Source organism: Ascaphus truei, chromosome 3 (assembly GCF_040206685.1).
Source record: "Ascaphus truei isolate aAscTru1 chromosome 3, aAscTru1.hap1, whole genome shotgun sequence".
Taxonomy (NCBI): Eukaryota; Metazoa; Chordata; class Amphibia; order Anura; family Ascaphidae; genus Ascaphus; species Ascaphus truei.
In genome coordinates this window covers 424,718,121-424,742,474 of record NC_134485.1, presented here as the reverse complement: position 1 = coordinate 424,742,474, position 24,354 = coordinate 424,718,121, and the positions used below count along the sequence as shown (strand labels likewise).

Sequence of the window (24,354 nt, the reverse complement as noted above, 5' to 3'; positions counted from 1 at the left end):
AGGCAAAAAGATGGAAACAAACCGAGTAATAAAAAGGGGGGAAAGCATGAAAGAAAATAAAGAGAAGGAAAGGAATAGACTAGATTTAACAAGGCGAGTACAATAATAATCTTCCATCCAGCTCAATTCCAACATAATCGTAAACGTGTCTTCAAACATCACTTATCCAATAAAGATAACACGTTTACAGATGGGTGCATGATAGCAGCGTATTGCAGGAAGCTCAGGAGGCCTCTCCGCCAGCCTGTGTGCCTGTGCAAAAATGTTTATTAGGGTGTTTGCTGTAACATGGGCAGGATGTTCCTTATCTCCTGCAGCTCTGCGGTCTGCTGGGTGACCTCAGGTCACCGCGGTCACGGGCTGCATCCCATCTTGGAAATGAACATGAGAAAATGTCCTGAGCCTGCTTGTTTTCCCATAGAGATGTTCCCAGAGAGCAGGCAGAGAGCGGAGGATGAATACAGGGCTGTATACAATGGCCGTAAAACTGTCTACCACTGTGACTTTTTGGGCTTACTAGTTTAGGGATGTTACTGCCTCATATAAACTGTATTTGTGTGTGTTGTGTGTGTGTATATATGTATATATGTGTGTGTGTGTGTGTGTGTGTGTGTGTGTGTGTGTGTGTGTGTGTGTATATATGTATATATGTATATATGTGTGTGTGTGTGTGTGTGTATATATATATATATATATAGATATTATATATATACATACAAATACAACTGTATGCTCATCTGCATGTCTTAGGCAGGTCTGCAACCCCACCTTTCACCATTATCACCCAGCATACAGCACTTCCACTGCAGCAAGGGATTCTGGGAAATGACATACAAATGAGCACGCAGTGCCACTTTTTGCTTCAAAAACCATTTTTAACATGGTTCCCTATAGGCTTAAGCTTGCTGCATGGTCACAGCTTTGAGCACAGCCAGGGTTAAGGTGCATACCCAGAAAACCACCCACAGACAGCTGTTTAATATATATATATATTGCAAAAAGAACAAAAGAGCCCCAATGAAAGCACTCAAGTATGCCTGACAATACAAAACCACAATGTTTATTGGAAAATGTCACAGAACATAAAGTAAAAATTAAAGCACAGAAAATTAAAACACGGCATGGATCCCCTGAATGGTGCAAACTTGATTAAACCTTTAATCAGGGAGTTACCCTGAAAGACAGTACAAAGGTCTAAATAGACAATAGAATGCTGAAAAAGTACCTGACAAGGTGTATACAAAAAGCTACCAACAGACACAACCCAGTGGTTGGATAAGGTGGCTAATGCACTATATATATATATATATATATATATAATTATGTAACCTCTCCGTACCCGGCTTAAAAGGAGATGTTGCACACATTAATGTAGAAGTGCAGATAGTGTTGCACAGACTCTGTTTACCTGGATCTCCGGGTCTGGTGTCTGGCCGGCTGGTATTTGTAAGCTGGCGGTAGATTTCAGATGATAATAAAGGGCGCCAGGGACTTTTGGGAGTAAACAAAACAGCACAGGTTTTATTAGGACATAACTGGTTTTCAGACAATCTGCTTCCCTGGGAATCCAACAGCTCCCCGGGGAGGAACACAAGGCTTTGTCATGGTTACAGACATATAGATAGTGATGAGAATGTGCACATCCAGTTACCTTTATGCTGCGAAGTTAGTCCCAGACCCCGACCACAACATTCAGGTGGGAACACCTCCTTCCGGGCTCCCCGACCCGTCATCCTGTGCATGATCCCCCCTGGTTCCTACCAATGGTGGGCTGGTGTGCCTTGGCGGGGACAATATGGTACAGGCAGTGTCCACTGGGCACTCCCCCCAGTGAGTCCCTATTCTAGGGTTCCCAGGGCATGAGTGGCCCCTCACGTTCCCTGTTACAAAGGGATTTGTGTGTTCGTCCCACATTGCAGTGGCCCTTCTAAAACTAAGAAAATAATAAACAGTGACCATTTTCTTTCAGACCGCTAAACATAAAGTTACACATAAGCACTGTGAGACCCCCACCTCTTCTATCCTTAAGGTATATAGCAGGGGGCAGGGGTGCGCAAACTGGGGGGCGGGAGATTTTTTGGGGGGGGACCCCAGACCCCCTGGTGACATAATCGGTCACCATAGTTACAGGGGAGTGGTGTGGACCCTTAAACCTACTTCCACTCTGGATTCAGAGTGGGTACCTTCTAGAAGGTGGGCGGAGCCTAACTGGCAGGTGCACTATTTGCAACAATTATTTGTAACGAAATTATCCATTAATAAACCTCTTCCTTTTTGGTTTCTTGAATTAAGTACAAATAGCTGTGTTAATCCACTTGCAACAGTGCAGTAAATGAGTACATCAGTACTAGGTGATGCCTTTTTTTATTTGGACTAACAATAGATATTATGAGACAAGCTTTAGCGAGTTCTCCGCAGGTCAGCAATACTGATTTACAGATTCCATGAGTTTAATACAGATGTAAGGAAAGAAAAGCAAGATAACCATCTAAAGAAAATGATTCAGACAAGGAATACACAGGCAGGGCAATAACGGATGAAAGGGACAGTGAGACACAGGACCATACATCAATCAGTAGTGTGCAGGGGGGTGGGGATGCAGAGGGGGTAAGGGACAGTGAGACACGTGACCATACAATGATCAGCAGTGTGCAGTGGGGTGGGGGGTTGATGGTAGAATTAACAGAGAGAGAGGGAGAAACATTGCAAAAAATGATGGTAGTTTGTTAAAAACCCCATATCAGCATGAAGTTCTTCTTGTTTTAGTGTCAAAGTGCATTATCATTTTGAGTTCGGATGTTTTCTGTACTTGAGTACTTTAAAACATTCCAATGAGGATTTTGATTTTTAAGTAATTTATGGCATGATCTGGCTGCGAGAAGTGGTGTCCCTCTGGTGAGCAGTATCTTCCTTCTTCATGGTGTGTTATTGTGTGTCTGTTCATTCTGGTTTCAATTTTTTGGGGTGGTTTCACCAATGTAGCATCCTAGGTCACATTTGCTGCATTGAATCATATACACCACATTCCTGTTGGTGGAGCAGAATGTTCCTTTGACATTTGGTTTCTCAGAATTCCTGAGCATCTCTGGGTACTTTCAGCCAGTTTACTATTAATTGTTTTTAGTTGTGGCGTTAGGGAAGTCTAGGGAATGCACAGTGATGTGTAGCAGTATGTAGATCCTTATTTTGAGTCTAAAAAAAGAACAGGAAAATCTTTAGTAAATAGACTTGAGAAACATCCCAATGTGAAACTCGCTGGCGTTTTGAGATGTACACCAGTTTTACCCCTTCCTTCTTGTTCTGAGCAGAAGGGGGAGAGGACGGAGCCAATGCCTTTGGGGTTCAAGTATAGGGGACCAGAGATTTCATTGGTCTAATTAACTCTTTAGCTACCAAAGAGAGAGGGTCCAGGAATAATGCAATGCAATCAATGGCATCACAGCCTTCTAGTAATAACCCTGTTGTTACTATTGGGATTTAAGATTTCCACACTGTTTAATTCAGGGTCACACGGCTTTAAACGTCTTGTTTTTTTCCAAGAACAATATACAGTACAATGGAGTTGCCTGGCACTAAAGACACAAAGAGGACACATTCTCCAAAAAGATGAGACAGGCAGCACAAGAATCACCAGCCTCGTCTAAAAATACAAAGCATGTTTGGAAATGGTACATGGCATGCCAGACAGCTGGACTCAGAGCTGGCGCTTGGGCGTCACGATCGGATCAGTAGGTTTCCATAAGTAAGTCTATTTGTATAACAGCCTGGGAGTTGTACCTTGTCAGAGTCTGCCAAGACGAAAAGTATAAGCTGCGCTGTATGCAAGCGGCACGCAATAATTACAGGAGGAGAAGGCGATGCGTTGCCCGGGATGTGATATACTAACATAAAGAAGACACTTACTCAATTAAAAACACATATATATATATATTTATATTTATCTTTGGCCACAACAAGACTGTTTTTTAAAAACTTTCTATTTTGGAAAATCGACAATTAGCAAAAAATAAACAGTTTTCCGCTGGATTGCTTCCGACTGTGGACATCTTGGCATGCAGCAAGCTTATGAAAGTTAGCTCCACGCGTTTCATAGGTGTCGGTAGCCGGGTTGGTGGGTTGGAAGAAGCCTAGTTCCTGGAGGTCACCTTTTTCTATCCCGGGTCACCGCCAATTTCAGCGATGAATCAAAAGGTATGAGGGTGTAAAGGAAGAAGACCATGGAACTAATATCTGGCAATACAAGTAAATAAATAAAATTATGAACAAAAGGCAACAAACTGGAACCACGACCAAATCTGATGAGCGTCAAGGAACACTATCTTCCCAATTGCTATTACCCGTCCGGAAGCATTTTAAGTCAAAGTCTGAGTCGCTGATTGAGCCACCTGTGCTGAAGCAGGGATATCCTGAAGACCTCACTTTTTTGATGGCCCTTGAGGACAGACAATGTGGAGAGCGTACGCACATATGTGACGCAATGTAAGCTTAAAAAATACTTGATGTACATTTCTGCCGCCCGATTTACGCTCGGAGCAGCCCTCCTGTTTCCTGCTCTTACTCCAGAGGAAGCTGATGGCTTTTCTGAGCTAGCAGCCTTTTCTTCACCTTTCATTTCCCTTTGCGGAACTCGTGATCCGGGCTGGTTCGTCGAGCTCTCTGTCCAAGCCGGACACCAATGGAAGAAGCTTCCCTCTGTCCCCTGCTCTGATACCCTCTGGGGGTGAGGCCGAGTTTGGAAGAGCCCATGGCCCTCCAGGTAAGGGCTGGATTTCTCCTTGAAAGGTGCTTTGTTTGTGGGTGGCAGATCATTGTATCCCCACCTCCCCATGCGAAGGATCATAGCGTATTGCATAATAATGCTGAGTAATATTGAGACTCCCACAGTTCTTTCTAACTTTGAGGAAATGGCATGTAAAGTGACTTAAAACCGCAGTGCATTGGCATGCCTGAAATGGGGATTGTGTTCAATGCCTTGTTAGCCTCCTGCCCAACAGTAATAGCCAATTCTGGCTACTGGTCAACAGTAAGATTTGGGTCTGTGGAAGGGACTAAGGAATTAAGACATGATCAGAATGGCCGTAATATTTGTGGGTATTTATTCTCTGCTTAAAATAATCTGCGAGCTGATGAGACTTACGCAGTCATACTTGGCATTGATTTATATTGCATCTTGTCAGTTTTCGAAGGACAAGAAAGCCATAACATACCTAAAGCAAGATTGATGGATTTGAAAGACTGTATCACTGCAAAATGTAGGAAAGGGCTTGGAATATTCTGGTTTCTTCTCTGTTGACATGATATAAGGAGTATTTCACGAAAGCGCACCAAGGGTGGTGGTGCTGGTAGTGAAATCAACAATGTGTTAAATCCCGAAAAAAGAGTGGCAATATCTGCAGTGCTTACAGCACTGACAAAGGAAGGAAATAATTACTGTGGCCGTCAGAAAAAGTGGAGTAAGTGTTCATATTAAGCAAATAACAGGAGGGTTCTTCATCGATGATGTTTGCAGAAGAGATTTATTGAGACCTCTTCAGATTCCTAACCTTGTGTCTGAAATAGGAAATATTGTCACCTCTCCACCGCCTAGGAAATGATGGATCTGCTATTGTATTAGTACAATTATAATGATATGAAAAAGACATGCAAAAATGTGTACACCAGGCTATACTTCCATAAGACTTCTAAGTGTGGCAACCGCAGTATATAATTTCTGAGTATTTATGATCCAACTAAAAAGCTTTGTGCAATATTACCAGTGACTCATCTTGTCCATGTTGTATATTTTGAAGACGTATGTTTCTACGTTGTGATACTTTATCATTTACTTATTTATTGACTGCTGGGTTGGATTTTCGGTGTTGGATGGTTTAAAATAAATGTTGGTCGTTTGGTACTCATTTTTAACTAATGCAATTAAAAGGTTGGTAGTTTAAATCTGGATCTCTGAGTGACTGACATGGAGAGGGTCTGTCCACTTTGAATCATTTAAAACCATTGGGATTATGCGACTGTATGTTACATAGCGTGTCCCAAACCCGTCTACCCTGGCTATGTTTTGCTATTATGTAAAGAATTTCACCTGGCGACTGCATGTTGCTTATATAGATGAGATTGCACCTTTTTCAAGTTGTTGCTGATTTATCAGATACAATTCATGAAATCCATAAGAATATTTGACTTGCATAGCACTGACAATGAGCCCAGCGCTGTACCTGTACATAGCATTTACCGGGCACTTTGCAATCTCATTTTGGTGCCCGTTGCACCGGGTGGGAAAGTAATGTGACAAAAGATAGTTGACATTGGCGTTCGCATCACATTCACCTGTTTCCCAGACAGCGACATTACGCCAGAAATACTCCATCTGAACAAAAAAGGCAGTTTACTGTTATTTAATAAAACAAGTCATTGTTTTATGGGTAACTCCACTGACGTGTCTGAGACGCTGATGATAAAATAATGAGTGAGAGGCACAGACAATTCATGAGCGCTGACATAATATAATAGGTTTCTTTCTTTTCTTGCATAGCACTGGCAGTGTACACAGTGCTGTACATGCAGTAGATTATTTATTGGCAGACACAGTCCCTGCCCTGTAGAACTTACAATCTATGTTTTTTTTGTGCCTGAGGCAGAGGGAGGTAAAGTGACGCACCCAAGGTCGCAAGGAGCTGACACTGGGAGTAGAGCCAGGCCCCCCTGCTTCAAACTTGGTGTTCTTGTTTTCAGAGTCAGTGATGTTACTCACTCACTCCGTCAGCCCTTTATATGAAATGTATCAAATATATGAAAAACATTGGCTACGTTTGACGAAGTGGAGTTTCCCCCACCCCTGAAGTGGCTGATTTGTTTAGTTCGGTATGTCATGTACCTCCTGCCTCATTTCCCCCTTTTGACGCCGCCCAGATCCCAAACTGATGCACACAGAGTCCTTGGGCACGCTGACAAAGAATACAAATCATTATCTCTGTATTAATGTTGCCCGGACGTTCTCTGGACCGTCATACGTTCAAAACAGTCTTCAAACTCTTGGATTTTGTTTACACAGTTTTTGGGAAATCGTGGTTTTCAGACAATCGCAAACATTTGCATTCAGCATATGTAGCAGAAGAACCCAGACTGAGAGAAAACAGGCATGTGTGACGTCCACCAGTATATTACACCGACATCTAGAAACCCTTAAATATGTTACTATATTCATATAAAAATATTACTTGTGAGCACATTTACATGTCTCAGACAGATCTGCAACCCTGCTTTTCGTCATTATCACAGTGCTTCCACTGAAGCAAGGGATTCTGGGAAATGACATGCAAATGAGCAACAGTGCCAACTTTTGTCTCAAGTTCATTATTACATGGAAACCCCTTAAGCCAATGCTTGCTGCTTTAAACACAGCTTTTAAACATAACCTGGGATGACATGCAAAGCCAATAAACCCACTCACAGACAGACTGTATAACTATATTTGTGTATATTATATACACACATATATATATATATATATATATATATATATATATATATATATATATATATATATATATATATATATATATCTTGGTGATAACTGACACTACCACCAATATATTTGTGTATATGATATACCTGAATATTAGTGGATGTGCACACATTAGGGGCCTTTTTTTTTACCCCTTCTTTTGGGGTTTCCTCCTTTACAGGAACTCATTGTACCTGCAAAATTCCATATTTATTTATTTTTATTTATAAAATGTGTTACCAGGAAGTAATACAGTGAGAGCTACCTCTCTTATTCAAGTATATCCTTGACACAGAGTTATGATGACATCTACATGGTTACTAATACAGTTACATTAAGTGAGCAGGGTTATACATTATATACGAGACATTGCATGCACAGTTAAAGATAATATATATTATAGGCGTATGTAACAGTTACAGACCAGATTTAAATGTGAGACAGCTTTAGTTTTGAAAGAACTTAGACTGATGGTGGCTGTGAGAGTCTCCGGTAAGTTGTTCCAGTTTTGGGTGCACGGTAGGAGAAGGAGGAGCAGCCGGATACTCTGTTCTTGGGACCATGAACAATCTTTTGGAGTCAGATCTCAGATGATAAGTGCTGCATGTGGTAGGGGTGAGGAGCTTGTTCAGATAGATGGGTAGTTTGCCCAGAAAGTATTTGAAGGCAGGGCAGGAAAGGTGAACTTTGCACCTAGACTCAAGTGATGACCAATCTAGTTCTATTAGCATCAATTATTTGCACCCCTCCAGCAGTGGGCGATGAATGGCGTGTACTATGTGTCTGACGGGAAAACACATCCTGTTGTCACAAGTCCCACCATGTACCAAAAGTATCTTATGGAATGCCACACTCCTGACACCAAAATCAGTAGCGTTAGAGTGGTCGTGTGTACTAAATATCGGGGGTAAGCAGTGTACCCAGGTAGAAATATAGCATTTGGATACATTAGCAAACCTGTGCAAAGTCCGACACATTGGGCGGTGGTGCAGAATAAGGCTAAGGCCATACAGCCTTATCCCGCGCGGAGGCGTGCAAAGGCTGTGACGTCACCCGCGTGAAGTGGGTGCGTTTTCTGTCCATGGTAGACGCGCCATGGGGGGGCGTGCCTAGAACCGTCAAGGAGCTGGTTTGCCCTCATTGGCCGAACCAGTCACGTGACCTGCCCGTAGCGCGGAAAAATCAGTTTCAACGTGCGCCCCCCTCCTGGTGTCGCCCGCGCGTTCTATGGGCACGATCAATGCCTCTGGATTTAGCCTAACGCTGCATAGGGCTCCTTTCATATACCTGAAACATTACAGCGACAAGACGGAGAGCAATTCTCATCGGTGGTTGTAGCCCATGTACAGTATGAAGGAGATGAAATGCCTGGGAGAAAAAGCGATGCATCGTGGTTTAATAACAAAGCAGAAGAGGCATGGTTATCAGCCACATGTTTGACAGCATTTCCCATTAATACAGTACACACACACACACACACAATTAAGAGCCAAAGCTCCTATCTCTGGTCCTGTGATTTTTGCGGAGTCGTTTTATCTACTTGAACCTTAGACACCAAAATTAAATTATTAGTGTTTCTAACAGGGGCTGAGGTGCCTGCAAATGTTTATGCATCTACTAATACAACTAATACAAATGTTTATGCATGTACTAATAAAACTAATACAAATATTTATACATGTACTAATACAAATATTTATACATGTACTAATACAACTAATACAAATATTTATACATGTACTAATACAAACATTTATGCATGTACTAATACAACTAATACAAATATTTATACATGTACTAATACAACTAATACAAATATTTATGCATGTACTAATACAACTAATACAAATATTTATGCATGTACTAATACAACTACTGTAATACAAATATTTATGCATGTACTAATACAAATATTTATGCATGTACTAATACAACTAATACAAATATTTATGCATGTACTAATACAAATTATTTTTTTGTTACAGCTCTTTCCCCTCAATGCGACTCAAAGAGCTTCACAGTTACAATATAGCACCTACATAGTATATTACTGGCACAGGTATTGTCCCAACAAACTTACAATCCATGGCCAAGATTCATCAAACCACAACGCCGGGTAGTGCACCCTGACCTGGCAGTACCTGCTACTAACCTGAAGGGTGGTTACTGCCAGGTAAAGATACACACCACCACAGCTTATGGAAACCCAGACCAAGTTTGTTTCCTGAAGCACAGGGAGTGAAGGTGACTTGCCCAAGGTCACAGAGAGCTGTCAGTGGGACTTGCACCAGGCTCTCCTGATTCATAGTCACTGCTGTTGCTGTTTTCTGAGCCAGTGCCTTTGCTCACTGAGCCGCTCCTTCACCCCCCACAATTCCTACAACTTTGCACACTGTATTATTAATGAATATATATTTATTTTATATACATTAATAACATACATTATTGTTATTATGAATCAATATTAATTATTATTACTATTAATAATAATAATAATAATAATAATAATAATATTAATTAGGAATGCTCTTTTTTTTTTTTTTTGCAATGAGGAACATTTTGCTCTTGAAAAGTTCACATCAAAGTTCCCAATCTGCCTCTCACCACACAAGCAGCTACTGTCCCTTCCGATGGTTTCCTTAGCTGGACGTTGGCCAGGAAATCCTGAAGAACAGGAAGTTTCGGGAGTCCTGCAGCCGTGCCTGGAAGGGTACAGCTCTCTAAGGACCCAGGGCACGTCTGAAGGCATTCTGCAAAGACACGTTCCGAGTGCTCGCTGTCAACAACCCACACAACACGGAGTTAACCCTTTCTCTGCCCGAGCGGCCTGCCACACATCCTATACACAAGAGACAGATCATTTTAATGGAGTTTCTCTCTCTCTCTGGGGCACAGACATGGGGGGGGGGGGGGGCGGTACTGGTTATCGGAGTGCACTTCCTTTGACTTGGATAGAGTTTTTGGCAGAACGTGTGTGATAACCCCATACCTCAGGCCGGCACAACTCCAGTCCTCGTGGGCCGCAAACAGGCCAGGTTTTCAAGATAGCCCTACTTCAGCACAGCTGGCTCTATTGGCTCAGTCATATTGAGCCACTAATTGAGCCAGCTGTGCTGAAGTAGGGATATCGTGAAAAACTGGCCTGTCTGTGGCCCCTCGGGGACTGGAGTTGTGCAGGCCTGCATACCGGCTCTCTCTCTCCCTCTGCCACTGGGAAACAAGATTTTTGGTTGCGCCTTTCCGTGGGAAATGTATCCCCGCTGCTTATTAAATAGCACGTACTGTATTAATCCCTAATTTTTCCAGATCTGAACCACATTTAGACATGCGAGAATTGTTTGATGAATTTGTATTATCGTGCAAAATACGTGCCTTTAAGAGATAGGGCCAACACAGCTGTGTATTAACTGTGTGTGTGTGTGGATCTCCCTGGCAACCAATGGGAGCGGCTCAGTGAGTGAAGACACTGACTCCGAGAACAATGACACTGAGCAGGGGAACCTGGCTCCATTCCCGGTGTCCTTGGGCAAGTCACTTTATCTCCCTGTGCCTCAGGCACCAAAATCATAGTGTAAGCTCCATGGGGCAGGGACCGTGTCTGCAAAATTGCTGCGTACTGTGTGCTATACTGTAATTGTGAAGCGCTTTAAGTCCCATTGGGGGATAGGTGTTATATCAAATAAAGTTGTTGTTATTATTATTATTATTATTATTATTACTGACAGGAGCACAGTTCATGCTAAGGTATGAGCCAACTTTATTTGACAGATATTAAACGTCATTCTTTGATTTCAGTTTTAACTATATTTATTAAGAGGGGTGTGGTCTCATTTATAAGAATGAAAACAAACGACGATTCTGCTCCTACTGGTTATAGTTTCTGCCTTATCTGCCATGAATAAGTAGTGATGCTGCTCAGCGCCAATGGGCACGGTGACGCCATCCTCTGTGGGCCGCACAGGCTGCACATGTGGGAGTGAGGCCGGATGGTGGAGGTGGTACTGACAACACGGACACCTAATAACATAGCTCAGCTCTAGAACCCGCCTGGCTCATGTAGCTACAATACTTGATATTGGGGTAGGGATTGGGGAAGAGTGCTGCTTTAACCTCTTTGGGCGTCAGGTTTGCAGCACCCTGCGCCGTGGAACTTCCAGCTTCTGGGTCATGTGATCACATGACCGCGATGTGCGCCCAGCGCAATGAATGGAAGACGTGGGTGGTCCTCCATCTTCCTTTTCTGATCGCGAACCGAGGTCCCGATCTCCCCTAGAAACGAGCAAAAAGTCAGGGGCACTGGGGGCATGTCGTAAAGAACCCTCAGGGGGCCACTTATTATCGGTCTAGGGTGTTTGGTTGTGTCATCTTGCCACCACTTACCTCGCCGCAGGGACATCTCTCTGCTGGCCACTTCACCGCTAAGGTAAGCCCCTCACCTTAAAACCCCCAAATCTTAGAACCCAAACACTACCCCCTACCCTAAAAACCTTACCCTAAACCCCTTACCCTAAAACTCGTTTCCCTAAACCCCTTACCCTAAAATCCCATACCCTAAAACCCGTTTCCCTAAACTCCTTACCCTAAAACCCCTATCCTTAACCCCTTACCCTAAAACCCCTATCCTTAACCCCCTAGCGTAACCGCTCAAACCCCTTAATGTACTTACCTTATTTGCGAAACGGCCGGTGTGTGCCCAGCAGGCGGAGCGGCTGCGGTGAAGCGTCTCTCGGCGACCACACTCCAGCGCCGACGCGGTCACGGCAAACACGGCTGCCGCCAAAACGTCCGATTCTGCTTCTTAGGACGTTGCGCTAACATCACGGGGACCCTCAGCCAGCCTGGCTCGCTTTAACCCTTTGAGGGGGGGACCTCAAGGGGTTAAAGCGAGCCAGGCTGGCTGAGAATTGGCCCGGAGGGAGGGAATCGGCTTCTATGCGTTTGAGAACTGAAAGCGAGGGGAGAGGGAAATGAAGTTCATTGTTCAGGAGATAATTGTCTCTCCTGACTTCCTAGAGCCCCTGACACCGAGGGAGGAAGCAGAAAAGTGGGAGATCTATCTTCAAAAAGTGCAGCGGAAATGAAGTTTATTGCTGCCATTTACCTGTCGGGCAAACTCCTTTTTGTAGATTATTTTGTTTAGACTTGTTTTCCTCAACCCCCCCCCTTCCCCCCATGCCCGCCTGCCCCCCTCCCCCCGTTCGAGACTTGCCAGAGTGAGTACACACATGCGACGCGCAATCATAGTCTGGTCAGTCCGGCTGCATACATGTCATTAAGGAGGAGGCGCAGAACATGGAACGGAAGCTTAAGTCCTGAAAATACAAGCTCTTCAGATACAATTACCCGGGCTGGGGCCATGTAGAGTGCATGGCTCGTTCACAAAGCCCTTCTTGCTAAATGGCCTATTTCCGGAGTGTGTCCACCGCAAGTTCCATCTTTTCACTTTGGTTCTTCCTCCTTTTCTCGCTCGACTCTTACGATTTTTTTGCCCCTGTTTTTTTTGGAATTGCTTTTTCTCTTAGCGCGGTGTACAGTAGTGGCAATGAAAGAGAAGCGCTAGAACGAGCGGTCATGCGGGGTGAAACTGGAGGGCGGGAGGCTCGGTCGAAATGGAAGGAAGTCCTTCTTCAAGGAAAGAGTGGTAGATACGTGGAATAGCCTCCCAGCAGAGGTTGCAAGGGCTAGTACAGTAAGGGAATTCATACAAAAGAAAGCCAAGCATCAAATAAGAGTCTGTGGTTTTACAGCTGATAGGAACATGGGCAGAGTAGGTGGGCCTAGTTGTTCCTAGCTGGTCGTCAAACTGTTTCTATGTCTTAGACTATGTTTATTGGTGGCATAACTTTTAGAGAATGAGGTACCTACACCTTGTGTTAATACGGAGCAGCTCTGCGCTTCCAGTTATCCAAGTCTCCTCTTAATAGTATTCTTGCCGATATAACGCTTCCAGTATAGCATTTACCATGCCTGTCCTTGAGAGCTTACAATCTACTTCCAAAGCCCGAGGCAGACGTGAAAGTGACCTTCCCAAGGTCATGAGGAGATAGAACCTCCAAACTACCAACAACGTACCCACATGAAAGTACCATTGACCCTTTCGCTGGCGGCGAACCATTGCCGCGGAAAGGTTAAACCTTCTCCCTACAGTACAACAGAATTTGAAGTGGCCTCAGTTTATCAATGAATCATCAATGAAAAGTACAGACGCAGCTCCGATAATTCCCCCCCGCCCCATAGCCACGGGAAAGTAATCAATTTCCCGTGGCTCCAGGAAACAGCCACTGCAGTTCCATCATTCTGGGCCACGGTTTGCCATAGCTCTTTTGCCACCAGGATATGCCAGCTGCAGGGTATTCTGTATTTATACCAACCCTGTTCTGCCAGGCCCCCTCCCCCCCACCCCCCCTAAAACAAAGTGACATTCTTCCATGCCGCACTTTTTCACGTCACGCTCTCAGCAACAAAAGAGTTAATGTTCTAAAATATATATATATTAAATTCCGGGGCAATCTTCCATCACTTCAGTGAATTCACGTTATCTCCCGAGCACACGTTCTATCCTGCGCTCCTTACCCTTTGGAAAATGTCACACAGCGGCCAGGCATCTGCAGTAGATAAGAGAGATATCAAGAACGGTGATCCAACCCACTGCCAGCGACTGTGGGCTGATGCCAGCTGGGAGCATGTGTGGTTGCCGTGTATGTGTTTGTGTCTGCTTTCTCTGCCTTGGCCACGGGCACTGCGATGCATGGCCAATTTTCTGATAGGCTCTCTGCCACGAGTGGATTAAAAGATCAAATGTCAGCGCATGGCCAGTGTGTGATTCAAAATGACCGCATCCGTCTATGTTTGGCCCTGACGTCTTGTTGAAGAGGCAGGCAGGATCTGGCATGTGCTTCTCCTAAATTGGGAACACACTGGAGGCTGCAGAGGGCGGAGATATTTTGGGGCCGAGTCAAACGCCATAGCTGTGTCTTTGGTTTCAAACCGAAGTATAATCATGTACTCAAAGACTTCCTCCTGCAGGTGTGCACGATACGAGTACAGCGACGCCCCCAGTGTCTCCGAGGGGATGGGGAGGGGGGGGGGGGGGGGGGGGTGGGGAGAGGTGCTGGCATTCATTGGGTTGGCACAAATAGTTGCTGCCTTGTAAAAACTAACAACAACAAAAAAACAAGTGGGACGCAATTTGGGGATTATCAAATAGTGCTCATTTGCATGTCATTACCCAGAATCCCTGGCTGCAGTGGAAGCACGGTATGCTAGGAGATAATGGGGAAGGGCAGCGTTGCAGACCTGTCTGAGGCGTGTGGATACTCTTTATTTGCTGTACACTGTACCGGGGACATTTTTTGTCACTTTTGTTTTACCCAACATAATTCATTTTGTGTCTGGGATTATTTATAACGGTCTCGTGGCTGCGAAACCGGGACAAATTGCACCTCCAAAAGTAAACTTTAAAAGGGTCCAGTTTGCCCTATCATTCATCAAATATTCCTGCCTGCAAAACTGATACAAAACAAAACCCGCTTCCGATTCGCAGTCCCAGCTTCAGCACAGGTGACTCAGACACTGATTGAGCCACCTGTGCTGAAGCAGGGATATCCTTAACACCTGACCTGTTGGGGGGAGGGGGGGGCTGGGTTAAGTACTACAATCCAAGAAATGTAGTGTGGAATGACCTTTTGCCAAACTTTGTTTTTGACGAGGACACTTCATTGCTGGTCGTTCCTCTCTCACCGTCTCACAGATCATTACATATATTGCAAGACAAAACATTGATCCTCATGAACAGATGACCAGCACACAGTGCGTATCCTGCAGCCGTCTCCCATTGTAACGACAGTACAATGAGTGTGGCTATTACTGCATGGGAATGAAGGAGGGATAGAACGTGTAGAGAAAGCATGAAGGTACAAAGAAAATCTGGAAGTGGGGGAAAGATTAGGACTGCAGTTACAATATTAACTATTATTGTTTCTAAGCAATATCTAGAAAGGAAGGGCAACAGGCAAACCACCATACTTTGGACTTTAATGCAATTATAAAAATGCACTCACAAATAGGGTTGCCAGGGGTTTCTCCAAAAATACTGTACACCATGAAACACACACATACACCCCTCTCACCTCTCCTCCTCTCCTGACACCGTCTCGTGATTGCCTGGTGCTGCGTATGAGCACTTCATACTGGTAACATATCCCTAACATGTACTGCCTGATAGCTTCCATTTAAGTGTACATGCGATACTTGCCCTACCTGCAATGAGCTAATATAATCATATTTAATGCACTGCGAGTTGGGCGCTGTTATTTGTCTTTTGTGGGTTTAGCGTTTAAGGTTTGGGGCCACCTCTACTAAACAACTGCAGACCCGTGACATCTCTACAGGAGAGGTTATGTTTTAAGTGTATTTGTTTTAGCACTAAATAACATTTGACACATTTTAGCACTGTTGTAATTATTTATTCATTGTATCACACAAGTATAACACACCTATGTTAATTATTTTATGTGTTGGTTGTTACACTGAGTATTTCAGCAGCACAATACATAGTTACATAGTTACATAGTAGATGAGGTTGAAAAAAGACATAGGTCCATCAAGTTCAACCTATGCTAAATTTAGACAACAGATACTTTATCCTATATCTATACTTACTTATTGATCCAGAGGAAGGCAAACAAAAAACTCCATTAAGGGGAAAAATTAATTCCTTCCTGACTCCAAGAATTGGCAATTGGATTAATCCCTGGATCAACATCCTTCCCATGTATACTTATTTGGTATATCCCTGTATACCTTTCCCATCTAAAAAGATGTCCAACCTTTATTTGAACAAATCTACATTGAACAAATACACATTTAATATGATTGTGTTATTTATTAATTAATGTAGTTTAGTGCGCATATATTTTCTTCACTTTTAGCACACATACATAAGAGCCTACAGAGCACTTCTCTGTAATCTACTGTACACATTCAGGATGGACAGGTAACATTGCCTCATGGGGGATAGAAATACACGCAGGTACTGTACGTATTTGGCTTCACTGATTAAGTTTGTTTTACTTTCTTTTTTTTGCGGTCACGTGTTTATCGGGCTTTATCTGTTGGGTTTGTGATGACATAACAATTACTTTACAAAATAAAGAGCGAAGGAAGGGGGAAAATGTGCTGTACATTTTAGGACTTGCAACAACAAAAAAAGACATTGGATAAAGCTCATAAAAACTTTCCAATGTATCTGGTTACCCTGCATACGTTAAGCCCAGATTCACAAAACTCTGCTAAATCAGGGCAACAAAATGTGGAGGGGCCACATCCTCTTCTGGACCCCTAGGGGAGTGGTGGAGTTAACCCCTTACCTGCCATCGTGGTTAGTAAGGCATTGACTAACTAGCCTCTTTGGTAGGCAAGAGACACAGTTAGTGTAAGTATGTATTAACCCCTTTGTAGTTCTTACTGGTCAGCATGGGTTGCCCATGGTTAGAGGTGGGTGAAACATTCCAAATCTGTTCCCTGGAATTCCGCAAATTGTTTGGACCAAATCTGTCCTCCCTCCACCCCCATCACCAAAATCCATCTGCTGATTGGGTACTAAAAAAGCGGAGCAGATTTAATCAAATTCGTAATGGAATACTGTACAATCCGGACGGATTTTTAAGGATCCGAAATCCATTGCCGGATTGTTAAAAATCCGCCCTCGGATTAATCTAAGAAGAGAAAGACAGGAACTTTCTATTTAGTAGTGTCTCCAGTTGTATTGTCTCCAACGACCCTCTAAATAAATTCGAGAGATGTTCCTGTGATGAAAAAGGAGTGCACCCAATGTACCCGTCTGAGAAATATACGAACGGCTATGCAAAGTATATCTAAGCGAGTCCCACCCCACACTTTCTAAAAAGATTTCCATATAAATTAAATAGAGTTGAAAAGCCAATTAAAGGGATGGTGTCAGACCAACAAGACTAAAACCCACAGCCACTACTTTTCTAAGCTGCAGCTCTAGCAGTGTGAGCTGTCATTGGTTCATTGTGGAGCGAATGTCCATTTTAACATGATGAACTTAAATGGGAGTGAACACCAAAACGGTGCAATAACCCAGGGGTGTGCAAAGTGGGGGCGCAAGATTTTTCTGGGGAGCACGGCTGGTGCAGAGGCCCTGCGCTCTTCCCCGCAGCATTTAAATTAAGAGCCGGGGGATCACGAGGTCTCAAACGTGTCTCCTACCTTGTCTTCGCAGGGGCTGGCAGGCAGGGGGGGGGCGCAGCGCACAACGTTTGCGCACCCCTACGATAACTAATACTGATACTTGATACATACTTCCCTAGGTGTGATAACATAGTAACACAAGAATGCTGCTTTCTGTGCAGTCCTATTGTGTGGTTATTACCTGAGGGTCAACCTGTTCCTGAATGTCCGTCCTGGAACAGATATTGTGACATCCTCTAGAACAAGAGTAGCCAACTCCGGTTCTCAAGGTCATTGACTGAGCCAAGTGTGCTGGAGCAAGGATATCCTTAAAAAACAGACCTATTGGTGGCCCTTGAGAACTGGAGTTGGCCACCACTGCTCTAGAACCTACTCTGGTTCCCCCCTCGGATTATGGGCTCCGTTCCGCTGCTTCTATTCCTGTCACTTTTGTGTTCTTGTGTCTAGAGACGGAAGCCGTTCTGAAAGGTGTGAAAAAAAAACAGTGAATTCATTTTGTAAGAATAATCTCTCCTTAATCTTTTCCTCCTCTGCCTCCCCCGCTGCTTCTTTTTTTGTTTCTCTTCTTTTGTTTCCGATTATCTCTGCGAGAGGAGAGGGAGGAAAAGAGAGATACTGAGAAAGTGGGCAGCAGGGAAAGAACATGAGGAGAAAGGGAGAGTGAACAAAAAGAAGAACATGGCAGGTGAGGACCGGATGTCCCACACAATCGGTCCATTTACATGGAAGTACTTATTCGTACGCTGCCTGTTTTAAGGGGTTTGCTGGGTGCATTGTAACCCTGCTGGGTTTCGTTGGGATTATATTTTACTGCATGTATGTGTCCACTTCCCATCTTCTGGGAGCAGACCCGCCACCTGCTTCTATGGCACCCCGGACTGTAATTAAACCCATGGCCCCAAGTGAATGAGTGGGAGAGGGGGATGGGTGATGGAATCATGTGCAGCGCAGGGGAGGGAGCCCTCTAACTTCGAACAGTGTGGGAGGGCCTGCTGACCACCGTGGATAGGGCCCTGCTGCTGGCGTTTGACAGAGGAAGAGACCCCAGCATTTGGCCGATCCCAGACATCACAACCCACTTCAGGGTGTGGTCCCTTAGCCTCAGGTCCCCGGCCACTTGTCTCTGCGCTCCTCCGCCGATGGTAGCCCTGTTTGAGAGCATGTTCTGGGCATCCGACTGTACTTCTCTATCAGTAAAGAAAATACATTGCGCCCTGTGTGCCCCCGTCTACTACGTTTCCATGTTGAGGTTCTTATAGCAACAGCCCGTGCTGATCGCCATTTTAAAACAATCCACATATTTTAAGAGATCTCCTCTTGAGCTTTCCAACGGTGTCTTTATTGATCTGATGCTTCATTCAGGAATCATAAACATTTGAAAAATTACGCATCTGGGAGGTAAAAATGGAGCTCGCCCCAGAGCCCACTGCAGTGTAAAGGTTACCATGGTGACTTCAGACGCTAGAGAATCATGATTTGTAACAGGTGTTTGGTGGGATTGCGGTGTTACGTGTTCAGTTATCATGTAAGAACTCCCCCCCCCCCCCCCTTTTGCCTGTGTCTCTATGGAGATGTTGCCTCAATAACTGGGCTCTGTACTCTGGATGTTGTGTCAATAGTTCAATCTACCAAATGTCCTGGTTTGCAGAAATAAAACTTGTTAAAAATAAATAAATCACAGAAACGTTCTCTTACGGTATAGTGTGTGTATGTATGTATGTATGTATGTATGTATGTATGTATGTATGTATGTATATATATATATATATATATATATATATATATATATATATATATATATATTGTGACAAACGCCCCTCTTTTGTAGCGCTGACATCTGTCTGGGTTCTTCCCGACACAGTCTTCTAGGGTTAATTATACAACAAACAGGAACATGCAAAGTATTACGTTGCTTAACTCAGGCTTCTGCCTGCTTTATTTTCATCCAAGTAAGGTACTGCAGCTTTAACATGTGCAGGTTAGAGGCACACAGACATTTTCATTCAGCGGTTCACTTTTATCAGTGTCACAGTATTTCCCACACTGTTATTTCAAGTAACAAGAAACCAAATTATATAAACAAAATCCTATCCCTTTTAGGGATCTAACTACACATCATAATCAGCCTCTAACTGCTGCTGGGCCAACTAACCTGGTTCCCCAGCTTAAAACAATGCCCTCTCATTTAGGGTCACTAGATACAGCATAGTCTTTTAGAAACAGCAATACATATTTGTTTGTCTTATCTGTTCGTGGTGGGAACTCGGTCCCAAGTGTCCAGACAAATCCTCTGGTACTGTGATACTTGGAGGGGCCGTCCACCCCGAACTGGATGCAGGGGAGCAGAGAAACCCCCAGCCTCCAGGCTCTAAGGAGAGAGACTGAAATGCAAACGTCTCTGCTCTAAATACCTGTGCATGTGATTAGAAGAGCAGGTGAGGGAGAACTAGACCCATTGTAATCTGTGGTCTGGAATTTCCATCCAGCAGCCTGAGTTAATGTGAGGCTGTGGAATGGATCATTTTTAACTATTCCTGCACTTTCTGACCTAAAATGGGGCAGAAAGCTGCCTAACATCTTTGGACTATGTCACAATATATATATATATATATATATATATTTATTTATTTCAACTCTTAATGCCATCCTTTGATTTCTATAGCAGTCTTTAGCCCACCTCCCAAGCAGTTTGAGATTTTTGCAACACTTTGCCGTTTGTGATTATTTGTTGCCAATATTCCCAGCAGCTTGAGTTGCAAAATGTAACAATAGATAATGTTACCTTATTAATATAAGGCTACATTGTAGCTGCTCACTTACACCGACTGAAGGATTGACTCAAACTGAAAGGCGGCCATTATGTTAGGCACACAAGCAGGATTTTTGCAGATTCATAACGGGAGCACCAAACGATTGCCAGCGTAGGTAAGAACGTAGAATTATACATTGTCACACGCTTTACATATAAAACAAATTAAAAGGGGGTGGGAGTAGTATTTCTGCTGTAAAGGTGCAGTCCCACTTCCTAACATAAGAACTAAAACAAACACACTCTCATTTTTAACATTTGTTTCACAAACCAAAATACATTTAGCTGCCAAATATAAATGCTACAAATGTGTGTCACTCCTGATCTGTAGCACCGGAGGCCTAATGGACTTATACCATGATGTGGAGCAGGATACGCAGACTCGGCTGCCTGGAAGGGGACATTTCTGAATGCATATTCTCCATAAGTGGCTACATACAGTATGTACGGTTGGTTATGGTTTACCAGTGTATAGCCTGAATCCTCAGCCGAGATACCCAGACTTAAGTCTATATTCACTTACTGTAATAAGGGTGCTAAGCTTTAGTACAGGGGTGCACAAACTTCTGCTCCCCCCACACAGCAGGGTGCCCAGCAGAGAGGCAGCCAGGCCATATCTGCCCCCCACTTCCACAGACCCCCGAGTTCATAAGCTTCTCAGATGTCTCCAACATAGATAGTAAACCCTGGTCAGATGGAAACATAGAATTTGACACCAGATAAGAACCACATGGCCCACTTAGCCTGGGGACCAGCATCCTTTTGTCCGGGGAGCGTTATTTCTGGCTGCAAAGCCTTTGGAATACATTTCTACCATGCACAGTTCTTACTTTGGGGTTTATTTATTAAACCGAGATAGTGCCGATCGAGGCACTCTCAGACAGAGATACAATATGTGATCAGGGTAAACAAAATTAACAAATCAAAGTCATTTGTAAAGAAAAAATATATACTGTGTACTTATTATTTGACTTAGTTGGACAGCGCCTGTATTCCCTTCTCATGGAGTGGGGGCTTAACCCCCTGCCTGCTGGGCACTGCAGTGTTGTACATTAAAACAAAGCAGCACACGAGTTAACCTCGGAGATTAGACTTCTCACTCAGGTTTCACTCCTATCTTGTCTTTCTGTCATCGCAGGACCCGATGACTCCCACATACTTTTCTCTCTTTGTCCCCATCCGCACTTATAATAATAATAATAGCATGTTCTTGTATAGCGCTGCTAGTTTTATGTAGCACTTTACAGAGACATTTTGCAGGCACAGGTCCCCGTGGAGCTTACAATCTATGTTTTTGGTGCCTGAGGCACAGGGAGATAAAGTAACTTGCCCAAGGTCACAAGGAGTCGACACCGGGACTTGAACCAGGCTCCCCTGCTTCAAACTCTCAGTGCCAGTCAGTGTCTTTACTCACTGAGCCACTCCTTCTCCTATCTTCCTCTGTCACTTTCTCCACCTGCCCTGTCACAGCGTCTGTATCATAATCGCACGTTCCCTGTCTCCACCATCATCCTCCTCAAGTCCTACCCAGCCCTCCACATACTATGCCGCATAATACAGGACCTAGTGAGGGAGTTAACCCTTACATTGCCCCCCCCCCTCCTCCTCCCTCTGGCAGCGACACTGTTCAATACCAACATTTCTGCAGCATTCACACCCTGTAAAGGCAGCTGCCGTTTCCGTCGCTGATCTATTTCAGAGACTCGCATGTTTCACGACTCAGCTGTCTGTTTTTTAAGCTGTTAATGGAAAAATTGACCAGCAGCGCAGATGGGACCTACAATATATAGACATGGGGTGGACAACCTCACTGGCTGTCTCTGGGTGAGTGATAGGCCGCTCAGCCTATCACAGAGGTGGAGGGATTTGCATACATCCTTAGAGATGAGAGGCAGCTGAGGGTGGTTTGAGTAGAGTATCAAAGACAGAGAACAGTCGGCGTGGGTTAGACTTGTGCATGTTGATTAGTGAAGAAAAGTAGGCTTGTTTAGCTTGCGAGAGGGCAGAGTTGAAACAGGATAGCATAAATTTGTAGTTTGTAACATGGTTACAAATACAGTTACATAAGTGAACAGGGTATACATTACATACAAGACATTGCATGCACAGTTAGAGATAATATATATTATGGGCGTATGTAACAGTTACAGACAAGGTTAAAAAAGTGAGACAGCCTTAGTTTTGAAAGAACTATTTTCATATTATTATATTCATCAAAGAAAAGGAATCCCAGTGAAAGCAATGGCAGTTTTTCCTTTGTTAAATCTGGTGCTGTTCTTTCGCAGACTCTGCCCAAGTTCTGCACCCAGGAGACTTCACTAAATGACCCACACGGTCTCCAGAACTAGGTGAGGTTCCAGGGGTTTTCAAACCTCTCACCCGGGATCTGACTCCAAAACTTTATTTATATGCAAATGGGGTGTATGTGCATTGGTTACCCCTTAATCCTAGTGTTGTCAGCCGTCTCCAAGGAGCGATTTTAATTTTTACCAAAGTTTAAAAAAGTCCTAAAACCGTTTAATTACTGCACGCCGCTGAAAAAGACCTAGACATTTTGGAAGTAGATTCTCCTATATTCTGCCTTGGGTTTGTTGTGATCCAAGTTAATTATTGTGCACTTAATTCCTTTTTAAAATGTTTTTTTTTATATATACCTTACTTGATCCAGGGCAAATCTGCAGTTCCAGGATCTCACTGGACCCTTTGGCTTGGTCTTGCCCAATGGGCAAGAGAACTTCTCTGGTGGAGACAATATAACCACAGATGATCAACCACACTCTTGCGGCCAATAGAAAGCAAAAGTAAGGAGGTTTTCTGCACACCAAAGGAAAATAACAATAACTTGTGATACATTTACCGGTGCTCCCAGGGAAGACCTGCATTCATCCAATATATCCAATGTAATTAATGGACAGGGGCACACGGATTTCAAACATAAAGAACTTTTTGTGCCATAGAACACACAACGCTTCGGCCGGCTGCCATGCCACGGCACGTGGGAAAAGGCAGCAGACCGAAACGTTGTGTGTTCTATGGCACAATAAGTTCTTTATGGTTGAAATCCGCGTGCCCCTGTCCATTAATTACATTGGTCAATAGAAAGCCACAACAGTATCAGAAGACACCGGGTGACCTTGTGGTCTATCTCTGTGGTCTTTTTGTATCACACAAATCTCGGGAACCAGCGTTTCTCCGGAGGTCGGGTGACTGCGGTTTGACTCCTTCTGGTTAAGGCACCATTAAAAAAAGGGGGTTTGCTCCTTTAATAGGGTAAATATGGGTGAATGACACTATTTTGAAAACAAAAGAATAGACAAGTATAAGTATTTTTAGATATTATTTTACTTTTAATCTCTTTGTAGTAGCCACATGTTTGAAGGGATGTTCACAATGTTTTTGCAATGTGTTCCTAATCTCTTTTGATATAAGACGGTTTGTAAAGTTGCCTTTACAGGTTTATCCAGCCTTTTTCCTACCATTTTGTTGTTAGACTAATTATGCGAGAGTCATTAGCCAAATAGATAAAGTTGAAGAACAACAGATATCAGATAAAGTTATAATGACATGCGACCTGGGTGCAATACAAACATGCAACCATTGAACACTGTATCTTAAGCCTCACTGTAAGTAAGGGCTGTTACATACAGCATGCGGCCGTGCGTGCCTATGCGAACGCGGGTGCACGTGCCGCATGCTTTTCGTGAGTATACTATGTTGAGTGTATACAGTGTTGAGTGTGTTTATGTGTATATGTATGTGTGTGTATGTTTATGTGTGTGTTTGTGTATTTTATTATTTATTAAAACAAAACATTGGTAAAAATAAAAAA

The 24,354-nt window shown here is 43.7% G+C and overlaps 1 protein-coding gene and 2 long non-coding RNA genes across 5 annotated transcripts in view; 1 reads left to right on the top strand and 2 right to left on the bottom strand.

The window, feature by feature from the left end:
- Positions 1-24,354, top strand: part of PDE2A (phosphodiesterase 2A) — an 818,679-nt gene that overhangs the window by 327,686 nt on the left and 466,639 nt on the right. The window lies entirely within an intron of this gene.
- Positions 1,057-22,289, bottom strand: LOC142490459 (uncharacterized). 2 transcript variants are annotated; one of them, XR_012800058.1, is made up of 3 exons: positions 22,164-22,289; positions 14,075-21,211; positions 1,057-3,192 (listed from the first exon to the last, which is right to left on the bottom strand). It is a non-coding gene; the product is annotated as an uncharacterized LOC142490459 (long non-coding RNA). The 2 variants fall into 2 exon arrangements; XR_012800059.1 differs by lacking the exon at positions 1,057-3,192 and having other exon boundaries at positions 12,700-20,127; positions 21,049-21,211; positions 22,164-22,288.
- On the bottom strand, positions 3,199-10,517 carry LOC142490460 (uncharacterized). Of its 2 annotated transcripts, XR_012800061.1 has the most exons (3): positions 10,106-10,517; positions 8,789-8,869; positions 3,199-4,230 (listed from the first exon to the last, which is right to left on the bottom strand). It is a non-coding gene; the product is annotated as an uncharacterized LOC142490460 (long non-coding RNA). The 2 variants fall into 2 exon arrangements; XR_012800060.1 differs by lacking the exon at positions 3,199-4,230 and having other exon boundaries at positions 4,607-8,869.